Source organism: Kogia breviceps, chromosome 4 (genome assembly GCF_026419965.1).
Source record: "Kogia breviceps isolate mKogBre1 chromosome 4, mKogBre1 haplotype 1, whole genome shotgun sequence".
Lineage (NCBI taxonomy): Eukaryota > Metazoa > Chordata > Mammalia > Artiodactyla > Physeteridae > Kogia > Kogia breviceps.
The window spans coordinates 94,609,450-94,629,486 of record NC_081313.1 but is presented as its reverse complement, the minus strand read 5'-3'; the positions used below and the strand labels follow the sequence as shown (position 1 = coordinate 94,629,486).

Below are 20,037 nucleotides of genomic sequence, written 5' to 3'. Positions count from 1 at the left end.
TGGAGAGTATAACTTATGGAAATGCAATATATTTGACAATAACTGCACAAAGAACATAGGTGTGAGTAAAGCCATATTGGAGTAAGAAAATAACACCAGATGGTAACTCACAGGAATTAGTCCCACAGGAATAAATGAAGAGAACTACATATGGTGGATAAGAAAGTTATTATAACAAACTCTATAAATACATACTTTCTCTCCTGTCTTCTCTGAACTTCTTTAAAATGTATAAAAGTATATAAAGTAATAATTACAACAATGTATTTTGGGGTTTATAACATATATATGTAATATATATATAACAATAATAGCACAAAAAGAGGGAAGAAGAATAGAACTATATAGTGTGACATTTATATATGTTAGTGAAATTAAGTTAGTATAAATCTGAAGTAGATGCTGATAAGTTAAAATGCATATGGTAGGTCTGCCATTATGAAAATAAATCCAAAAATTTTTTTAAAAACCATTAAAGGAATTAAAATTTATGCTAGGCACTTCCGTGGTGGTCCAGTGATAAAGAATCCACCTTACAATGCAGGGGATGTGGGTTCGATCCCTGGTCAGGGAACTAAGATCCCACATGTCACGGGGCAACTAAGCCCACGCGCCACAACTACTGAGTTCATGCGCCTCAACAAGAAAGCCCGTGTGCTGCAAACTACAGAGCCCACATGCCACAACTACAGAGCCCATGCGCACTGGAGCTTGTGCACCACAACTAGAGAAGAGAAAACCCACACGCCATGACTAGAGAGAAGCAGGCACACCACAACAGAGCCCATGTGCCGCAATGAAAGATCCCACATGGCTCAGTGAAGATTCCATGTGCCACTACTAAGACCCGACGCAGCCAAAAAAAAGCTAAAAATATTTACTTAATGCAAAAGAAAGCAGTAAGAAGGAACAGTGGAACAAAGAAGACATGATGCACGTAGGGAAAAAAAAGTAGAATATCAGATGGCAGAGATTGTCAAACTGGATTAAGAAAAAAGCAAGATCCAACTGTGTGCTGTCTACAGTAAACATACTTTAGATTCAAAGATACAAATAGGTTGAAAGTAAAAGGGTAAAAAATATATTTATACCATGCAAATAGCAATTAAAGAAACCTGCAGTGGCTATAATAATATCAGACAAAATAGACAGTGAAACAAAAAATGTTACCAAAAATAAAGATAGACATTATATAATAATAAACAGGCCAATCCATCAGGAAGATATAATAATTATAAATATATGCACCTAATAACAGGAACCAAAATACATGGAGCAAACACTGACTATTCAATGATAGTAGATAGAGATTTCAGTATTCTATTTTCAATAATGGGTATAACCCAAGAGAATTGAAATATATGCTCACATAAAAATTTGTACACAAATGTTTATAGCAGCATTATTCATAATGGCCAAAAGATGGAAACAACCGAAGTATCCATCAACTTATGAATGGATAACAAAATGTGGTGTATCTGTATAATGCAATATTATTCAGCCATAAAAAAAGAATATCAGTACATGCTATAAGATGAATGAACTTTGAAAGCACCTTGCTAAGTGAAAGAAGCCAGTCACAAAAGACCATATCTACATATTGCATGATTCCATTTATATGAAATGTTCAGAATAGGCAAATCTATAGAGACAGGAAGCAGATTAATGGTTTCCAGGAATAGGGGAAGAAAGGAATTGAGGCTGACTGCTAATAGGTAGGGGGTTTCTTTTGTGGATGAGGAAAATGTTCTGGAATTAGATAGTGGTGATAATTGCACAATATAGTGAGTATACTAAAAACCACTGAATTGTACACTTTGGTGAATTTTTTGATATAGAAATTTATGTCTCAATAAAAGGAGGAGAGGAGAGTAACGAGAAGGAAGAAGAAGAAAGTTGCAGGCATTCTATCTTAAGAAAGCAAGGGGAAGAAAGAGTCACAAGGGGAAGAAAGAGTCTCAAGGAGAGTGTTGTTGTGACCACCTAGAGGGGTGGGATACGGAGGGTGGGAGGGAGGGAGACGCAAGAGGGAAGAGATATGGGAACATATGTATACGTATAACTGATTCACTTTGTTGTAAAGCAGAAACTAACACGCCATTGTAAAACAGTTATACTCCAATAAAGATGTTTTTTAAAAAATGCAATGGCTTGAGAAGTGACTGGGAGATGACAAAATGGAAACACTCTGAGATATTTCGTTGTGGAAAAAACAATAATGATAGGTAGTAGTTGGAGGGGAAAGGATTCCAGGCAGTGTTTTTTAGTGATGAGAAAGACTTAGGTAAGTGTTGAGAAACAATTCTTCACGGGCCTCACATTTCTACATGTCTTGCAGAGGTACTAACTGCCTTTTTTCAGAGCTATCTCTTCAAGGATATTTGTGAATAGTCTTGGAAGATAGAAATAATGTTTTCCTTGGAGCAAAAGGTAGATTTATTTACTCTTCAGTAAACAAGATAGTGTCTCTCTCTGGAGCAAAGATCAGACAGACTTACTGCCCATCATAAAAGGCTCAGGTACCTTAAGTTTGGGATTTTTCCCTTATTATGTACCCTATTACTTCTGCAGGTATCACCTGACCCACTTCACAATGTCCTTTAGGAACTGGGGCTCAGAGAACTATAGTTCCCTGATGCTTATGCTGATGCATATGCTGCTTGCTATGCTGTGAATAATAGTCACTTGTCTCTGAAAAAAAAATAATAATACATAGAACAACTCAGCAGAGGATAAAAGACTTGAACAATGCTAAAAACCAACTACACCTAATAGATATCTATTGACTACTCCACTCAACAGTATCAGAATATATATTCTTAACAAGAGCTCATGGAACATTCTTTAGTATAAACTATATGCTAGGCCATAAAAGAAGCTTCAATAAATTTAAAAGTATTGAAATGACAAAGTGTGTTCTCTAATCACAGTGGAATGAAATTAGAAACCAATAACAGAAAAAATTGGGGAAATTCTCAAATATATGGAAATTAAACAATATAGTCCTAAATAGTCAATGTGTCAAAGAAGTCACAAGAGAAACTTAAAAATATTTTGAGATGAGTGAAAATGAAGACACAACATACTAACACTTATGGAATGCTGCTGAAATAGTACTTAGAAATTTATAGGTGTAAATGTTTATATTTTAAAAATAAGATCTCACATGATGTATATGTCAAATCATTTTACTCTATACCTTAAACTTATCCAGTGCTGTATATCAATTATATCTCAATAAAACTGGAAGAAAATATTTTTTAAATTAAAAAATAGGTGAGATCTCACATCAGTAGCCTAACCTTCCACTTTAATACGCTTAAGAACAAAGTAAACCTAAAGCAGGGAAAAGGAAGAAAATAATAAAGATTAGAATGGAAATTAATCAGGTAGAGAATAGAAACAAAGTAGAGAAAAATCAATAAAACCAAAGGTTGGTTCTTTGAAAACTTTAATAAAAATTGGTAAATCTTTAGCTAGACTGACCAAGAAAAAATTAGAGGGCTTCCTTGGTGGCACAGTGGTTAAGAATCCACCTGCCAATGCAGGGGACAGGGGTTCAAGCCCTGGTCTGGGAAGATCCCACATGCCATGGAGCAGCTAAGCCCGTGTGCTACAACTACTGAGCCTCTGCTCTAGAGCCCATGAGCCACAACTGCTGAGCCTGTGTGCTACGACTACTGAAGCCCACGTGCCTAGAGCCCAAGCTCAGCAACAAGAGAAGCCACTGCAATGAGAAGCCACGCACTGTAATGAAGAGTAGCCCTGGCTCGCCACAACTAGAGAAAGCCTGCTAGAAGCAAAGAAGACCCAATGCAGCCAAAAATAAAATAAATTAATTTATTTAAAAATTTAGAGAAGGCTCAAGTTAATAAAATTAGGAGTAAAAGAGGAGACATCACTACTGACCCTAGAGACACACAAATAAATGGATGCATCAGAATGAGGCTTCCAACCTTTCCAAAGTGAAAGTGAGCACAACTTTCCCATGCTCTGGCATCCATCTCTTTGAAGCACAGAATGAAAAGCTGCTTACAAAGGCATTACTGAAAGCCCCTAAGATTAGTGGTTTTTAAATTGCTTGGGGCTTCCCTGGTGGCGCAGTGGTTGAGAATCCGCCTGCCGATGCAGGGGACACGGGTTCATGCCCCGGTCTGGCAAGATCCCACATGCCACGGAGCGGCTGGGCCTGTGAGCCATGGCCGCTGAGCCTGCGTGTCCAGAGCCTGTGCTCTGCAACGGGAGAGGCCACAACAGTGAGAGGCCCGCGTACCACCAAAAAAATAATAATAAAAATTAAAAAAATAAAATTTCTTGGAAATCTGCCAACACAGTCAGGACAAAAGACATTGCAGCCTACCAACCCAAGCTGTTCCCATCTCCTGCTGGAAAAAAACTTGGTGATAACAAAGACTTAAAATAAAGATGGTAACATTGCAGCAATTACACAAAAAATTACCATTACATAAAAACAAAATGATCCACAAAAGTAAAAATCATTAATTTATATTCATTATTTCAGGAACAGCAGCAATAAAAACCGTGACCCACTCATGTCAGCATTGTTGATGGAGATAAAATGGTTCAGTCTGAGAATCATGGAAATTCTGTTCTTTCTGTGCATCAGGTACAAAAGGAATTTTATGATACTCAGTGGTAGCCAGGTGTCTTGTATTAGTCTCCAGTAAACTCTGCTAACCAGTTAATTTTAGTATTCACTTAGTAAAATAAGTCTATATAATTGTGCACTAGTCACTCATAATAAAAAAAAATAGGACTTGCACAAAGAGGAATCCCACATTCCATTAGTGTTTGGCAAATCTTATTTTGAGAATCATTGCTTTGCTTTGCAACTGCACGTGGATTGCCATTTATCTAATTGGAAATATAACATATAACCCAGTGTCAGCCAGGCCTTCCCCCTGACCTTTCAGAAAAAATGGTAAAGTTAACTTGAACCCCAATCACATGGAAGTCCAAGCTCTTCTCATGATTTCTATAAGTTTCATGGGTGGGATGCAGGTGGACACATTTCACAATCTCATGATCACTTTCTTTTGATTGTCTCTTCCATGTGAGAGGCCTCTGTGCTGCATAACAGCAATGCAGATGAGAAATTCAATACCTATTTAAATCCCACCATCAACAACAAAACCCCTCAGAAAGATGTTTTGGAAAGATGTGTAGGAAGATGGAGGAAGAGTGAAATGACAGCCACACAAACACTTGCAAATAAAGGATTAGGTTCTCATTCTTAAAATGTTCTTCACCTACCACTTTCTCCACTCCCTTCCTTCGCCTTCTGCCTGCCCCTCTCCCTCCCCAACCTTAGAGTTTCACCAACACTCTCCACCTATTCCCAGCCATCCCCCATTTTGTTTGTTCATCTTGATCCTCCTATTCTCCCTGCTTTTGGTTTTTTTCTCTCCCTTGTTTAGAACAACAAACCAATTCAACCCAGCCTCTCAGAGTGAAGAGCTTTAATACTTTTCCAAAGGATGGCACCTATGAATGAATGCTCAGGTCTTTGGGGTCTCACCTTCAGCTTATTCCCAGGGCTGATATAGAAACTTTTCCTTGAGAATCAGCTGTGACTGGCATGTAAGATTATGTGAGAACATGGCCAGTGATGCTGAGCTACCTGGTTAGATAAGGGGTCAGAAGCATTTCTCAAGAAAGGCAGTAATTTTCCCAGAAGAAGGTAGTGGGAGTGTGGTGCAAAGAAAGAACTAAATGTTTAGTAAATATTTGCTAAAGAAGAAGGAGCTCATGGGGTAGGCAAGTGATGGGAAAGAGAGGAGTAATGGGACAGGATAAAAAGCTAAAGTGGAGAGGGATTTCCCTGGTGGTCCAGTGGTTAATACTCTGTGCTTCCACTGCAGGGAGTTTGATCCCTGGTCGGGGCACTAAGACCCCACATGCTGTGCAGAGTGGTCAAAAAAAAAAGGTATATTGGAGAGATTACTCCTTTTCAGGAGGAAGGAACCTCTTACTGAGATAGCCTGAAAGGAGTTATGAATGTGCGAGTAAGATGCATTTGGAGAGGGCAAAGTTGGTCATTTGAGGGCATACTTATGCAATGACTTGGATTTTCTCAATGAAGTCAGGAACAAAGTCATCTACTGACTGAGGCCAGAGGTAAAAGAGGGCTCAGGATGATGACTGGAGACAATTATTTACCAGTGTTTCTCATCTATAATGTTGTACAATCTTATCCACCATATGCACCCACCTATGAATAGGAACAGATGAAAAATATGATGGCCTGGATCCTGGGCTGTGATTTTGAGTCCAGTAAAACAGAAGGACATGAAGACAAGTCAGCTAATGCTGCAATGGACCAAAAATGTCATCAAGGGGAAGATGGTAAATTGGAAGAAAACTAAACGGCTCAGAGGACTGGACATGGATAAGATTAGATATATTGGGAGAAAAGAGTGAGCTACAAGAATAAGAGATTGTTGACAGAGGTTACTCTGTTAACATTTAGAGTATATCACTGAAGATCAGCTTTAAATTATGACAGAGTATGGCCCATGGGAACTGTTTTTGTGGGCTATAGATGAAGATACCTGGCATTGAGAAGGATGAGGAACTCAGAAGCTAGGATATTTGATTGGTGATGGACAGTCAGACGTTTCAGGATGTGGTCAGCTAGAGATGAAGACTGAGCCAGAGCAAAGACCTTGTGGGAGGGAGACCAGGAGGCTGGAATATGGCAATAAAAAAAATTGTGGTGGAGGAGAAGAAAACATTCATATTTCATAAAAGTAATTTTAATTCTTAAAATGGAGTCATAATTTACATGGAATAAATACTAAAAAATCACTCATTTTGTAGGAATCAGAGTTGATACTCAAGCGAGGATGGGTAAGAGAAAATATGATGCTAGTGGCATAACAGCAGAGAGAAAAGGTGATCATGACCATAGTGTTTGACTTTGATGCTTCAAAAAGATCAAGACAGAACTCTAATGCCTGAAAGGATGGTGTGTCCAGATTTTGTTTTCTAAATAAAGCCTAAAATGTGTATGGGTTGAGTGCCTGCTTGCACAAGTTGTACTCTTAGAAAGCCTTATAGTGATAGATTTTGGAAGTTACTGAAACAGTTAAAGCAAAGAATGCTGCTCTAAAACTGGGTAAACAATAACAAAATGATACAAATGAACTTATATACAAAACAGAAATAGAACTACAGACATAGAAAACAAAGTTATGGTTACCAAAGGGGAAAGGTAGGGTATAAATTAGGAGGTTGGGATGAACATATACACACTACTATATATAAAATAGATAAACAACAAGGGCCTACTGTATAGCACAGGGAACTCTACTCAATATTCTCTAATAACCTATATGGGAAAAGAATCTGAAAAAGAATGGACATACGTATATTTAAATATAACTGAATCACTTAGCTGTACACCTGAAACTAACACAACATTGTAAATCAACTAGACTTCAGTTAAAAAAAAGTATTTCCACAGACCAAAAAAAAAGCTAGATAAACAAATATGTTTGTTGAAAATCAAACACACACACACACACACACACACACACACCCCATAGGCCTAATCCTCACTCTAAAAGGCAATTACCATGCAAAAGAAACAGATGGTTGAACAAACAAATAACTTAAAACTGCTTGAAAAAGTTTTCTTTCTGGATTAAAAATTCATGGTGGAATTAAGGAGATAAATTATAGAGGAGAGCATATTTGGACCTGATGAGTAGAGCAATGTAAAAGCTCGAGAAACTTTTGCTCTGTTTCTTCAGACCACATTGGCCCTCAGGGGTAATGGAATTTTGCCTCTTATTTGATACTCTGTCTGACTTGATTTTGCTGATCAGCATCTTACAAAGAACTGTTTACCATCCATAAGAATTCCACCAATCAATGAACAGGGAAATTCTCTCAGGCTACCAAATTACTGGCCAATCCTAAGAAAAAAGATAAATATTGAATTTTCCTTTTCAGTCATTACCCATTAGGTTTCTGGGACATAATGTAAGGAAGGAATAATTCCTGAAAAGGAGGACATCTGAACATGTGATAAATCAAAAGTTTCTGTTTATGACCTCAATCAGCAGAGATTTCATTGTTAACTATTTGCAAACCAAAGTTGTTAAAATTATACAAATAATGAAAAGTTCATTTTAAATGCCAGAGTATGATATAAAAAGAAAGTGAAAATTTCCCTGATGAACTAGAATTCAGTCCATTCATTGATTCAGTTATTCAAGATATATTTATGCTAGACACCAGAGCTATTGGTGAGCATCAGTAAAAATGAAATTATTTTTAGCAAAAGTTACTTGCAAATATTAAGGCCTAGATACTCCAGGTAGGAGACAGATACGTTTCTTGTTTTTCAGTCCTTTGGAGAACTTTAGATTTAGTCTTACCTGAATTTATTCCAATAATTAAATGTTTGTAAATCTGATTTGGCATATCACCTTAATTGATGCAACAACATCAGTGTTTAGAAATAAAATGAGCCAGGCAGCAAGCCAAAAGAAATACTCCTATTTTGCTTGTCTGCTGAAAAAGTAGTTCATTTTCAGCACCTCTTAAAATGGGAATGCGTCTTGCTTAGTCCAGAGGCAGAGGGAGAAAAAAATCACACACACAAAACCTATCAAAGCTCTTGTGATAGAACTTGTTTGCTTGGGAACTGCAGGATTGTTGTTTGAATGGCTGTACATTTCATTAGTTAAGACTGTAATTTAGAGGGAAGAATAATACAGTCATCTGCAGTCTCTAAAGTTCTGTCTGATTAACCTCTGATTAGGGTTAACTAAGAAGAAAGATCTACTATAAAAATTCACGCTATTAAAACTGGAACTAAAAACCATAACAATGAAAACTGCAAGCTTTCTTAGTGTCATGTTGTGTGCTTTGAAAGCACCAGAGAATCCTTTCAGCCTTTATGGTGTGGGAATGCAGGCTTTTTTCTGGAGGAGAGCACATTTACGAGAGAAGGCACACACAGTGAGTATTAGACAAGGGCTTGGCCTGGGAGCAGATCCCAGGGTGAAATGGAGATTAGCTCAGCATTTATTCTGCTGGCTCTGTTGGTATTGCTTAGATTTTTATTTCCTCTACTCATGAATTTTGTGGGGAAATTGAGGATAGCACTCAGAAGGGTTGAATTCTAAATACCTGAAAAATAATGAGAGCTCAACACAGTTTCTAAGAGCCCTGATCTCTCTGAGCATTTTGATTGTGCTAGTAATTATAAATCTCATTTTAGCAGCCTATGCCCAGGAGGCTCCATGGAAGAAGGGAGAATGATTCTTCAGGGAAGCTATATTTGTACTAAAACTACTGCATGTACATGGGCCCTGCCAAATTATTCTATTCATCTCCCAAATTTAAACTTAAACTGGCTGAATCTCCTAAAAGTTCCAATAAAAACTCATGCAATTGGCAAAAATTTTATACATGTTGATGCATAATACTGAAACCATCTTATAAGCACTAATTTGAATGGAAAAAATAATTGTAACATTAAGGGAAAATGTATACAGAGACCCTGTGGGTTGCTAAAGGAGCAATGATACAAAAAAAAAAGTAGTTGAGATAGATTTTTTTTGTATTGGTCAACAGTTGCTATTAGGACATTGGGTTGCAAGTGCAGATATCTAGGAAAAAAATATCGTTTTAGCAAAAAAGGAATTGATTATGGGTCCAAACCCTGCTGGATCCAGGATCTCCAACAATATTGTTAGCAGTGACTCCTACACCTTCTCTCATTCTCCATCTCTGCTCTGATTTCCTCTATGTTGGCTTCATTCTCAAGCAAGGCATTCTTCCCATTGTGTTGGAAAGGTGGTCATCACCAACTCCAGGATTCATTCAACCAGGCTATTAACCTCTAGGAAAGATATTGTCTTTTCAGTGGTTTCAGAAAAATCATGGGAATGATATTGACTGGCTTGACTGAGCAGGTGCCCATCCCTGCATCAACCTCCTGTAAGGTTGTGCTTTACTTAACCATGCCTGGATCATGGGCCCTACATAGAACTGGAAGATTGCATCAGTATCTCAGGAAACAAAACTGTATGTAATCAGAAAGTGTTTGGAGCGGTTCCCCGAAGGCTCAATGGTATGCTGTTAGCAAAAGAAGAGGGAAAGGAGGTTGGTCAGGTAAATACAACAGTTTGTAAGAATTAGAGACAAGTTCAAGTTACCTCTAATAATAAGATTTCATTGCAAGAATTCATGTGAAAATAAGGGAGGGCAGAAAACAATCTCAACTGTCTTCATGGAGAAATGAAGTATAGTTCCCTATACTGCTGTAGCTCCAGTAGTCTTACTACAACCCTGGAACAGAACATCCACTCTAGAAATTACCACATCCTAGAATCACAGAGTAGATAGTAGGACTCATCCATTTTGGTGCTTCTGTTTCTTCTGCTCTGCAGCTATTAATTCATTTCTGCTCTTCATTTTTTTTCTCTATTGACTTCTGTTTATTGCTTTCTCTCAATGCATTTCTCCTCTTCTGTGCTACTATTTTTGTTTTCTATTACATTAATTTCTGCTTTCAATATATTTCCTTCAATTTTCTTTAGAATTTCTGTATGGTTCTTTTTCTAGCAAATTTTTACTTGAATAGCTCATTAATTTTCCATCTTTCTTGTTTATTAATATATGCAATTAAGGCTATAAATTACCCTCTAAGTTCTGCACTAGCTGTTAACTACAAGTTTTGACATGTAGTGCTTTCTGTATCATTCAGTTCCAAATATTTTATAATTTTCATTATAATTGTTTTCTTTAACCCACAACTTCTTTTTTTTGTTGTTGTTGTTTTTTTTTTTTTTTTTTTTTTTTTTGCGGTATGCGGGCCTCTCACTGTTGTGGCCTCTCCCGTTGCGGAGCACAGGCTCCGGACACGCAGGCCCAGCGGCCATGGCTCACGGGCTCAGTCGCTCCGCGGCATGTGGGATCTTCCCAGACCAGGGCACGAACCCGTGTCTCCCGCATCGGCAGGCGGATTCTCAACCACTGCGCCACCAGGGAAGCCCTAACCCACAACTTCTAAAAAATTTTGTTATGGAGGTATACTATACATAAAGTACACAATTCTTAAGTGAGTAACCCAATAAAATTTATGTATGTATACACCTGTGTAGCCATTGCCTAGATCAAGATATAGAACATTTCTAGCATCCCAAAGAGGTCCCTTATGCCCCTTCCCCATAAATACATCCCTAGAGGTAACTACTGTTGACTTTAATTTCATGGATTAGTTTTACCTCTTTTTGAACATCATCTGAATTGGAATCATATATTCCATTTTATAACTGTGAGATTTATCCATGTTGTAGCAATGATTGGTTTTTCTTTCCTCTCCATTACTGGGAACAAATATACTCATTTGTCTATTCTACTCTTTTGTTTTTAATATTTATTTATTTTATTTATTTATTTTGGCTGCTCTGGATCTTAATTGTGGCGTGCAGGATCTTTGCTGTGGCATGTGTTCTCTTAGTTGCAACATGCGGACTCCTAGTTGTGTCATATGAACTCTTTAGTTGCGGCATGCACGCGGGATCTAGTCCCCTGATCAGGGATCATACCTAGGAGCATACCTTGGGAGCACAGAGTCTTACCCACTGGACTACCAGGGAAGTCCCTTGTCTATTCTACTCTTGATGAATATTTAGGTTGTTTCTAATTTGGAGCTATTATGAATAAAACTACTATGGATGTTCTTATAAATGTCTTTTGGTGGACATATGTACTCATTTCTCTTGGATATATAGCTAACAGAAGAATTGCTGGTCATAGGGTAAGCATATTTTCGCTTTATTAGATACTTCCAAACAGTTTTCCATGGTGGTTTTTACCAGCTTACACTCCCACCAGTAATGTGTGAGAGTTCTGATCATTTCACATCCCTTCAATATTTGATATTGTCCATTTTTCTTTTTTAATTTTAGCTATTCTGGTTGGGTATGTAATATCTCAAGGTCATTTTAGTCTGCATTTCCCTGCTGACTATAATGTTGAACACCTTTTTTATATGCTTATTGACCATTTGCATATCTTGTTTTATGAACTATTTTTTCAGAACTTCTGTCTATTTCTAAATTGGATTGGTTGTCTTCCTCCCCTTGAGTTGTAAGAATTCTTCATATACTCTGATTATGAATCCTCTATCAGTTATATGTACTGTGAATTTCTTATTCCAGTATTTTCACTCTCTAAATGATATCTTTTGATGAATATGTTTATAACTCAATGAAATCTAATTTTTCTCTTTCAGTGATAGTGCTTACTATGTCCTATTTAGGAAATTTTTGCTCACCCCAAGATCATGAAGATATTTTCCTCTAAAAGCTTCACTGTTTTACCTTTCACATTTAAATTTATTACCCATTTCATATTAATTTTTGTAGATGGTATTATATAGGAATCAAAGTTCATTTTCTTTTCCATATAGTTATCCAACTGATCCAACACCATTTATTGAAAAGAATATTGAAAAGATAACTCTCCCCTACCCCCAAAGAATTGCAGTGGTATTTTTCTGTGAGTCTGTTCTAGACTCTCATTTTGTTTCCATTGTTTAATATCCATGTGCCTATATCATATTGTCTTATTTAATATGCTTTATGATAAGTCTTAAAATCTGGTAGTCTAAATCCTCAAACTTTTTTCTCCTGCAAGATTGATTTGGTCATTCTAGATTCTTTGCATTACCATATGAATTTTTAAATCACCTTGTCAATTTCCACAAACCAAAAAAACCTGTTGAGATTTTGATTGAGATTACATCGAATCTAGATCAATTTGGATAGAACTGATATTTTTAAAATTCTTTTAATTGACATATAGTTGATTTACAATGCTGTGCCAGTCTCTGCTGTACAGCAGTGACTCAGTTATACACATATGTACATTCTTTTTTTATATTCTTTTCCGTTATTGTTTATTACAGGATACTGAATATAGTTCCCTGTGCTATACATTAGGACCTTGTTGCTTATCCATTCTAAATGTAATAGTTTGCATCTACGAACCCCAAACTCCCAGTCCATCCCTCTCCCTCCCACCCTACCCCTTGACAACCACAAGTCTGTTCTCTATGTGGATAGGAGTGATATTTAATCAATATTTAGTCTTCCAATCCATGAAAGTGGCATATCTCTCTGTTTACTTAGGCCTGCTTTAAATTACTCATTGAATTTTTTTTTCCCAGAGTTAATTTCTGGACGTTTGATTTTTTTTTTTAGCTATCAATACTATTTTTGGCAGCTAAAATACAGGTTTGTTTTGTTTTGTTTTTTTGTGGTACGCGGGCCTCTCACTGTTGTGGCCTCTCCCGTTGCGGAGCACAGGCTCCAGACGCACAGGCTCAGTGACCATGGCTCACGGGCCTACCCGCTCCGCAGCATGTGGGATCTTCCCGGACCGGTGCATGAACCCGCGTCCCCTGCATCGGCAGGCAGACTCTCAACCACTGTGCCACCAGGGAAGCCCTAAAATACCGTTTTTTAGCTATCAAAAATGGTATTTTAAAATTTTTGTATTCTGATATTCATTATTAATATCATATAGAAATACAATTGATTTTTGCATGTTGACCTTGCATCCAGTAACCTTACTAAATCCACATATGAATTTTAAAAAGTTTTTGGTGTGATGAGGGGTAGTTTAGATTTTCTACATACACATTCAGTTTGGGTGCAAATAATGACAATTTTATTACTTCCTTTCCAAATTCTACACCTTTTATTTCTTGCCTTACAGCACCCATGAATTTTCTTGTAATGTGTGTCTAAAAATTCCAAAACATATGAGGGTTTCTTCTCTCTTTTTATTGTTAGTTTCTAATTTTGCTGCACTCTTTCTGGAAAACAAGTTATATGACATCAATTCTTAAGAATTTATTAAGCCCCGCTTTGTGGCCTAGTATATGATATGAATTTTTGCATATGTTACATGTTGCTTGGTTCCCAGACCCATGCAATGCACCATATATTGGCTGCTTATTTAAGGCATATGCCATATCCTGTAAGAGAGCATCCTAACCTTGAAATTGCTTTCTTTGAGCGGTGCCAAAATTATGTCTTCAGTAACCTATTCTGCTTTGCTAGCATTCCTGTGGCTAATTGGAGATGGGGCACATGGCAAGATCGTGAATTACATCAGTGTGAAATCATTGTCATACTTTCTTTGCTATAAAGTATGTCTCCATACATGACTCAGTGGTCAGTACCCCACTCATTTTCCCATAAGTGTCCCTATTTTAATGGAACAGACTTCATGGGTTTGAGCATTTAACTGGTGCTGCAACCCATATAGTCAGATCGTAGGCTTGGTCCTCAGACACATCTTTTTTCAACTGTAGGAAATAAGGTTAAAGCTGCTATCAAGATTTTCTGACATTACCCAAGTTTTCATCCGATTATTTCATTTCTCCTTTTCCTTACTTCTGCCATCCAGGTATATCAGAATAACCCAGAGTACACCATAATCCTTGAGATCATTATTGTTGTCTCAGAAATCAAGTTCCACAGCCACTTGATTTCCCAGTATTTTGCCCTTCCATGTCATCATCAGTGACATTTTGAGTAATTGTGATACTACTGTATATCAAGGATTACCCATAGCCCCATTTTCTCTGTACTCTTCAAATATTGCACAAACCAGTTCTGATCTGATGCCATTTTAAAGATTCTGATTTGTTCTCTGGGGCTGGTTATACTACCAATTAATGAGCCAATCAGAGTCCCAGCAGGAAAAAGATAGTGCATTCAAATTGGATAAGTTAAAGAGAGTTTTACAAAAGGACAATTTATAAAAGTGTGGGCAGAGTAAGGCAAACCACAAAGAATAGTGCAATATTCTGGGACTATGAACAGTAGCGTTTCATGAAGAGGCAAGGAGTGGGGCAGTCATCAGAACCTAGTTTAGAGAATCACCTGATAGGAAAATAAGAACTTTGAGCAAGAGATGCTGTGCCAGCCCATGGCAGCCCTGACAGGAGGTAGCTGGGTGGATAAATACCTCAGGTCTACTCTTCTCCCTCTGTCTGATCTTCTACCAGGGATCTTCAAGCCCAAGCCTAAACACCAACAAAATTAATAGGGAAAGAATATATAGGATATATTTTTTAGAGCTGTTCATTTGTATAATGTTTTCTTATGTATTGTCATTACGCAACAAAAGCTACATAGCTTAGAAAAGATAAAAATTATCATCTCCTAACTTGCTGTCATGGCACCCTAGTATGCCTTTATTACCATAGCTCTCCTCACACTATTCTACTTGCCTGTTCTCCACTAGACTGTGAATACCTTGAGGACAGTGGCTATTTCTGTTTGGTTCTTATCACCTGTCACTGGAAGGGGCTCTGTGATAGCTGAATGAATAAGTGTGTTACATCTTTGACCCTTAGCATTCAGAGGCTGGCACTGTAATTCCCCTTTTATTGGAGTGTGGTTCATTTCCCCAAGTACTCTGGGGAAGCCCAAAGGCAGATCCAGAGTCTTGCTCATAGTAGATGCTCAGTGCTTAAAACTGATGATCAGGATGCCTTCTTCCTGGGCCCAAGAAGAAGAACCAAGCCAACTGGTCTTGAGAAAACAAGCACATGCTGTTTGCAGCAGAAGAGATACAGATGGCAAGTAAGTATGAAAAGATGGTCAACCTCACCATTGATCAAAGAGACACAAATGAAATGACAATTTGCCTTTTATGTATAAAACGAGCAAAAAGTAAAACAATGTGACCAACAAGGGCTTAATTTCCAAAATATACAAATAGCTCATACAACTCTATATCAAAAAAACAAATAACTGATAAAAAAATGGGCAGAAGACCTAAACAGACCTTTCTCCAAAGGAGACATACATATGGACAACATGCACATGAAGAGATGCTCAACATCGCTAATTATTAGAGAAATACAAATCAAAACTGCAGTAAGGTATCACTTCACACAGGTCAGAATGGCCCTCATCAAAAAATCTATAAACAAGCAATGCTGGAGAGAGTGTGGAGAAAAGGGAACCTTCTTACACTGTTGGTGGGAATGTAGATTTGTGCAGCCACTATGGAAAACAGTCTGGAGGTTCCTTAAAAAACTAAAAATAGAGTTACCATTGATCTGGCAATCCCACTACTGGGCACATACCCAGAAAAGATGAAAACTCTTAATTCAAAAAGATACATGCACTTCAATGCTCATAGCAGCACTATTTACAATAACCAAGAGATGGAAGCAACCTAAGTGTCCATCAACAGATGAATGGATAAAGAAGATGTGGTACATATATACAATGGAATAATACTCAGCCATGAAAAAGAATGAAATAATGCCATTTGCAGCAACATGGATGGACCTAGAGATTATCATACTAAGTGAAGTAAGTCAGAAAGAGAAAGACAAATATTATATGATATCACTTATATGTGGAATCTAAAAAATAATACAAATGAACTTATTTACAAAACAAAAACTCACAGACATAGAAAAAAAACTTTGGGTTACCAAAGGGGAAGGGGGGAGGGGTAAATTAGGAGTATGACATTAACAGATACACACTACTTTATATAAAATATATAACCAACAAAGACCTACTGTATAGCACAGGGAACTATATTCAATATCTTGTAATAACCTATAATAGAGAAGAATCTGAAAAACTATATATATATATAACTTTATATATATATATATAACTGAATCGCTGTGTTGTATCTGACATTAACACAATATTGTAAATCAACTGTACTTCAATTGTTTAAAAAGGCTTGTAATACCCAGTGTCAGTGAGAATGTGGAGAAATGGGCCCTCTTGTGCAGTCTTGGTGGGAATGTAATCTGGTACAAGTTCTCTGAAGGGCAATTTGGCAATGGGTGTCAGGTTGTAAAATGTGCATATGCTTGGATAAAGCAATTCTGCACCTTGTACAAGTGCATAGTGTTGGGAGAGACATTCCTTCCTGGGCCTCTTGTACTCCTCTTGCTGTGTCTTCCAGGACTGTAAAGCCCTGTCTGCTCTTTTACTGGAGCTATTTCTCAGTTTTATTTTTATACAGATGATATACTTGAGAAATAATGTATTCTAGCTCAAGAGCAGTCTCATTTAGTGCTTGCTATAAAAGCAGTGTATTCTCCAAGCTCAGTGTTCCTCAGCTGCAACACAGATCCACTGTGTGCATAGCATCCATCTGGTTCATATTGTGTCAGATTTGGTGGGACTTGGTGGCCAAAGCCACCAGCACGAACATGTTGATGCTCATGCCACTTGCTGTGCAATGAGTAATACAGTCCTTTGTCCCTGGAAAAAGATTATTATATCAGTTTTCTACAGATGAGTAAATTGGGGAATGTTGAAATTAAGTGACCATCCCAGATCACACATTTACTTACAAAGACAGGACCAGAGCCCAGGGTGACTGAGCCTCTGAACACAGAACACCTGGATAAGCAATTTGAGGGACTGATAGAGAAGTACAGGGAGAGTTCTCATAGTCACACTTCATCTAATCAGCCTACTGGATTGTATGGCCCTAACAATCACTCTTAAAATGTCCAGAATGTTGCCTACGTCCGTTGACAGTTATTCTCAAAGTCTGCCACCCTCCCCTCTGACAAGAAGCATCAGCATCCTCTGATAACTTGTTAAAAATGCAAGATCAGACCAGATAAAGTTCTACAATATGTATGTGTGTGTTTTTTTAATGTGAAGAAATCTATTGATTTATTTTGGGAAATTATCCTTTAGAATATTAGCTATGGCAAGTTTTGAAAAAGAAAATAGAACTTCCAATGAATTAAGCCCATTAAGAGAAGTCCAGGCCTACCAGACAGCAATAGACATTTATTGTTTAACCAGTTGAAACATAAATTTTTATATCATCATTTTAAAGTTAACCATCTTTTTAGACTTTCATTATTTTCTATTATTTTTTTCTTTTCCATTTTGGTTTATTACAGGATATTGGCTATAGACCCCTGTGTTACACAGTAGGACCTTGTTGTTTGTCCATCCTATATATAAAAGTTTGCATCTGCTAATCCCAAATTCCCAATCCATCCCTTCCCCACCCCCTCCATCCCACTTGGCAACCACAAGTCTCTTCTCTATGTCTGTGAGTCTGTTTCTGTTTCCTGGATAAGTTCATTTGTGTCATATTTTAGATGCAATCTGTGCTCTAACAAGCCCTCCAGGTGATTCTGATGCACACGCAGGTTTGCACAGCACTGCTTCCGTGAATAATGCAACTTCACTCTCATCAACTGAGTCGTCGCTTTACCAAGAAACTGCTGGGTTGGTTCCCACATATGTTTATGCTAGTTGTATTTATCACTCTAGTTACATATTTTAATTTACTATTATATTTACCATGAATTATGAGGGCAAAAAGAAAGAGAATTGTTATTTTGATTAAAACTAAATTGAATCTTTCAGAAAGATTCAATGAACACAAGTCGCTAAAAATGTTCTTGAAAGAGGGAGAAAAAGTAATAAACATCTAGTGTTTTGAACTTAGTCTGTTTCATAAAGGTCTTCATTCCATTTTATTTTATTTTTAAATTTTATTTATTCATCTGTTTATTTTTGGCTGCGTTGGGTCTTTGTTGCTGCATGCAGGCTTTCTCTAGTTGGAGCGAGCGGGGGCTACTCTTCGTTGCAGTGTGTGGGCTTCTTGTTGTGGCGGCTTCTCTTCTCGCGGAGCATGGGCTCTAGGCTCATGGGCTCAGTAGTTGTGGCTCACAGGCTTAATAGTTGTGGCACATGGGTTTACTTGCTCCATGGCATGTGGGATCTTCCTGGACCAGGGCTCAAATCCGTGTCCCCTGCATTGGCAGGTGGCTTCTTAACCACTACGCCACCAGGGAAGTCCCTCATTACATGTTAAGTAAACAAAATCTTGATATCATAGAATGTGGATGTGGATTAGGCAAAAAGTACAAAGGAAAACACCAAGCAATAATTCTATATTGAAAGAAAAGGCTTTGGGCTTACATCAAAATATTTGCAAATGAGATATGCATGTTTTAAGTTAAAACAAAATGTTTAAGGTGTGCATATATTATTTTTTATGATTTCCCATTTAACTGATTTTTCTCTATTAATTGACCAGTTTCTAGACTTCACTCTGTGGAGGAGAGAGCTTCCCTTGGATATGATTTAAATCCTGATTGGAGATTACAACCTAGAACAGGGAAGGAGACACACGCTTCTTCTAACTGCTCTTTCCTTCATTCTTGGCTCACAAAGAAAGAGGTTTGGTTCTACTCCTCCCTCTTTGCTTCTACTCTTGACTCTGAAGCAAGAGGAAACATGGTTGATGAGCTATACCCTTGAGCTGCTGTTGCCAGGGACATGTTTAATGGTGTTACCTGGGACTTGTCCTGGAGTTCATTATGAAGCCCAGTGGCTGATCAGTTTGCAGCTTTGACTTTGGTCGGAAAATTCTTTGTCCGGCCAAAGGATACAGAAGCAAAAAAAAAAGGAGCAGTCACAAAGAAGTGGTAGCAGGAACCCCATCAGCACCATACCATGAGAGAAGCCATTTATCCCAGAGAAAGAAGCCATCGTTCTCCCCATCCCAAGACCCCTCCTTAAAGAACCTTCCCTCACGTCCTTCTCAGAAACCTGACTCCCATCACCGCTGGCACCCTGGGTTCTATTGGCCCCAGGGTGGAAATCTGATTCCCACTGGTCAATCTTTTCGCTTTCCTGCAAATATGGATTTGGTCTGTAGAGACTTCAAATCGTCACAGAATGTGTGAATTGGAAGGGAAGTACAATCTGGACCAATGGGGTGGCCGCATTCTCCCATGCACTGGGAGAAGCAGAAAGCTGATCTGGAAGAGAGAGAGTGAAGCATTTGCACACAGAGAAGCAGAAACAAGAAATCACGTGAATGTGGACAGAGTAACTGGTTTATAACTTTCCAGTTCCAAGTTCCAGTCCCTACTAAAGAAGCCTAGTTGTATTTCCTCTCCTCAGAGACCATAAGGTACCCCTGTATCCTTCTGCTAACTTGCTTTTTCCCCACTTA

General features: G+C 37.8%; 1 long non-coding RNA gene across 1 annotated transcript in view; it reads left to right on the top strand.

Moving 5' to 3' along the window:
* LOC136794039 (uncharacterized) overlaps window positions 1–19,202 on the top strand; it is a 108,817-nt gene extending 89,615 nt beyond the window's left edge. Inside the window, exon 4 of the long non-coding RNA XR_010840209.1 lies at window positions 19,114–19,202. This is a non-coding gene — a long non-coding RNA (uncharacterized lncRNA). The remainder of the gene's footprint in view (window positions 1–19,113) is intronic.
* Window positions 19,203–20,037: the final 835 nt, after the last annotated feature.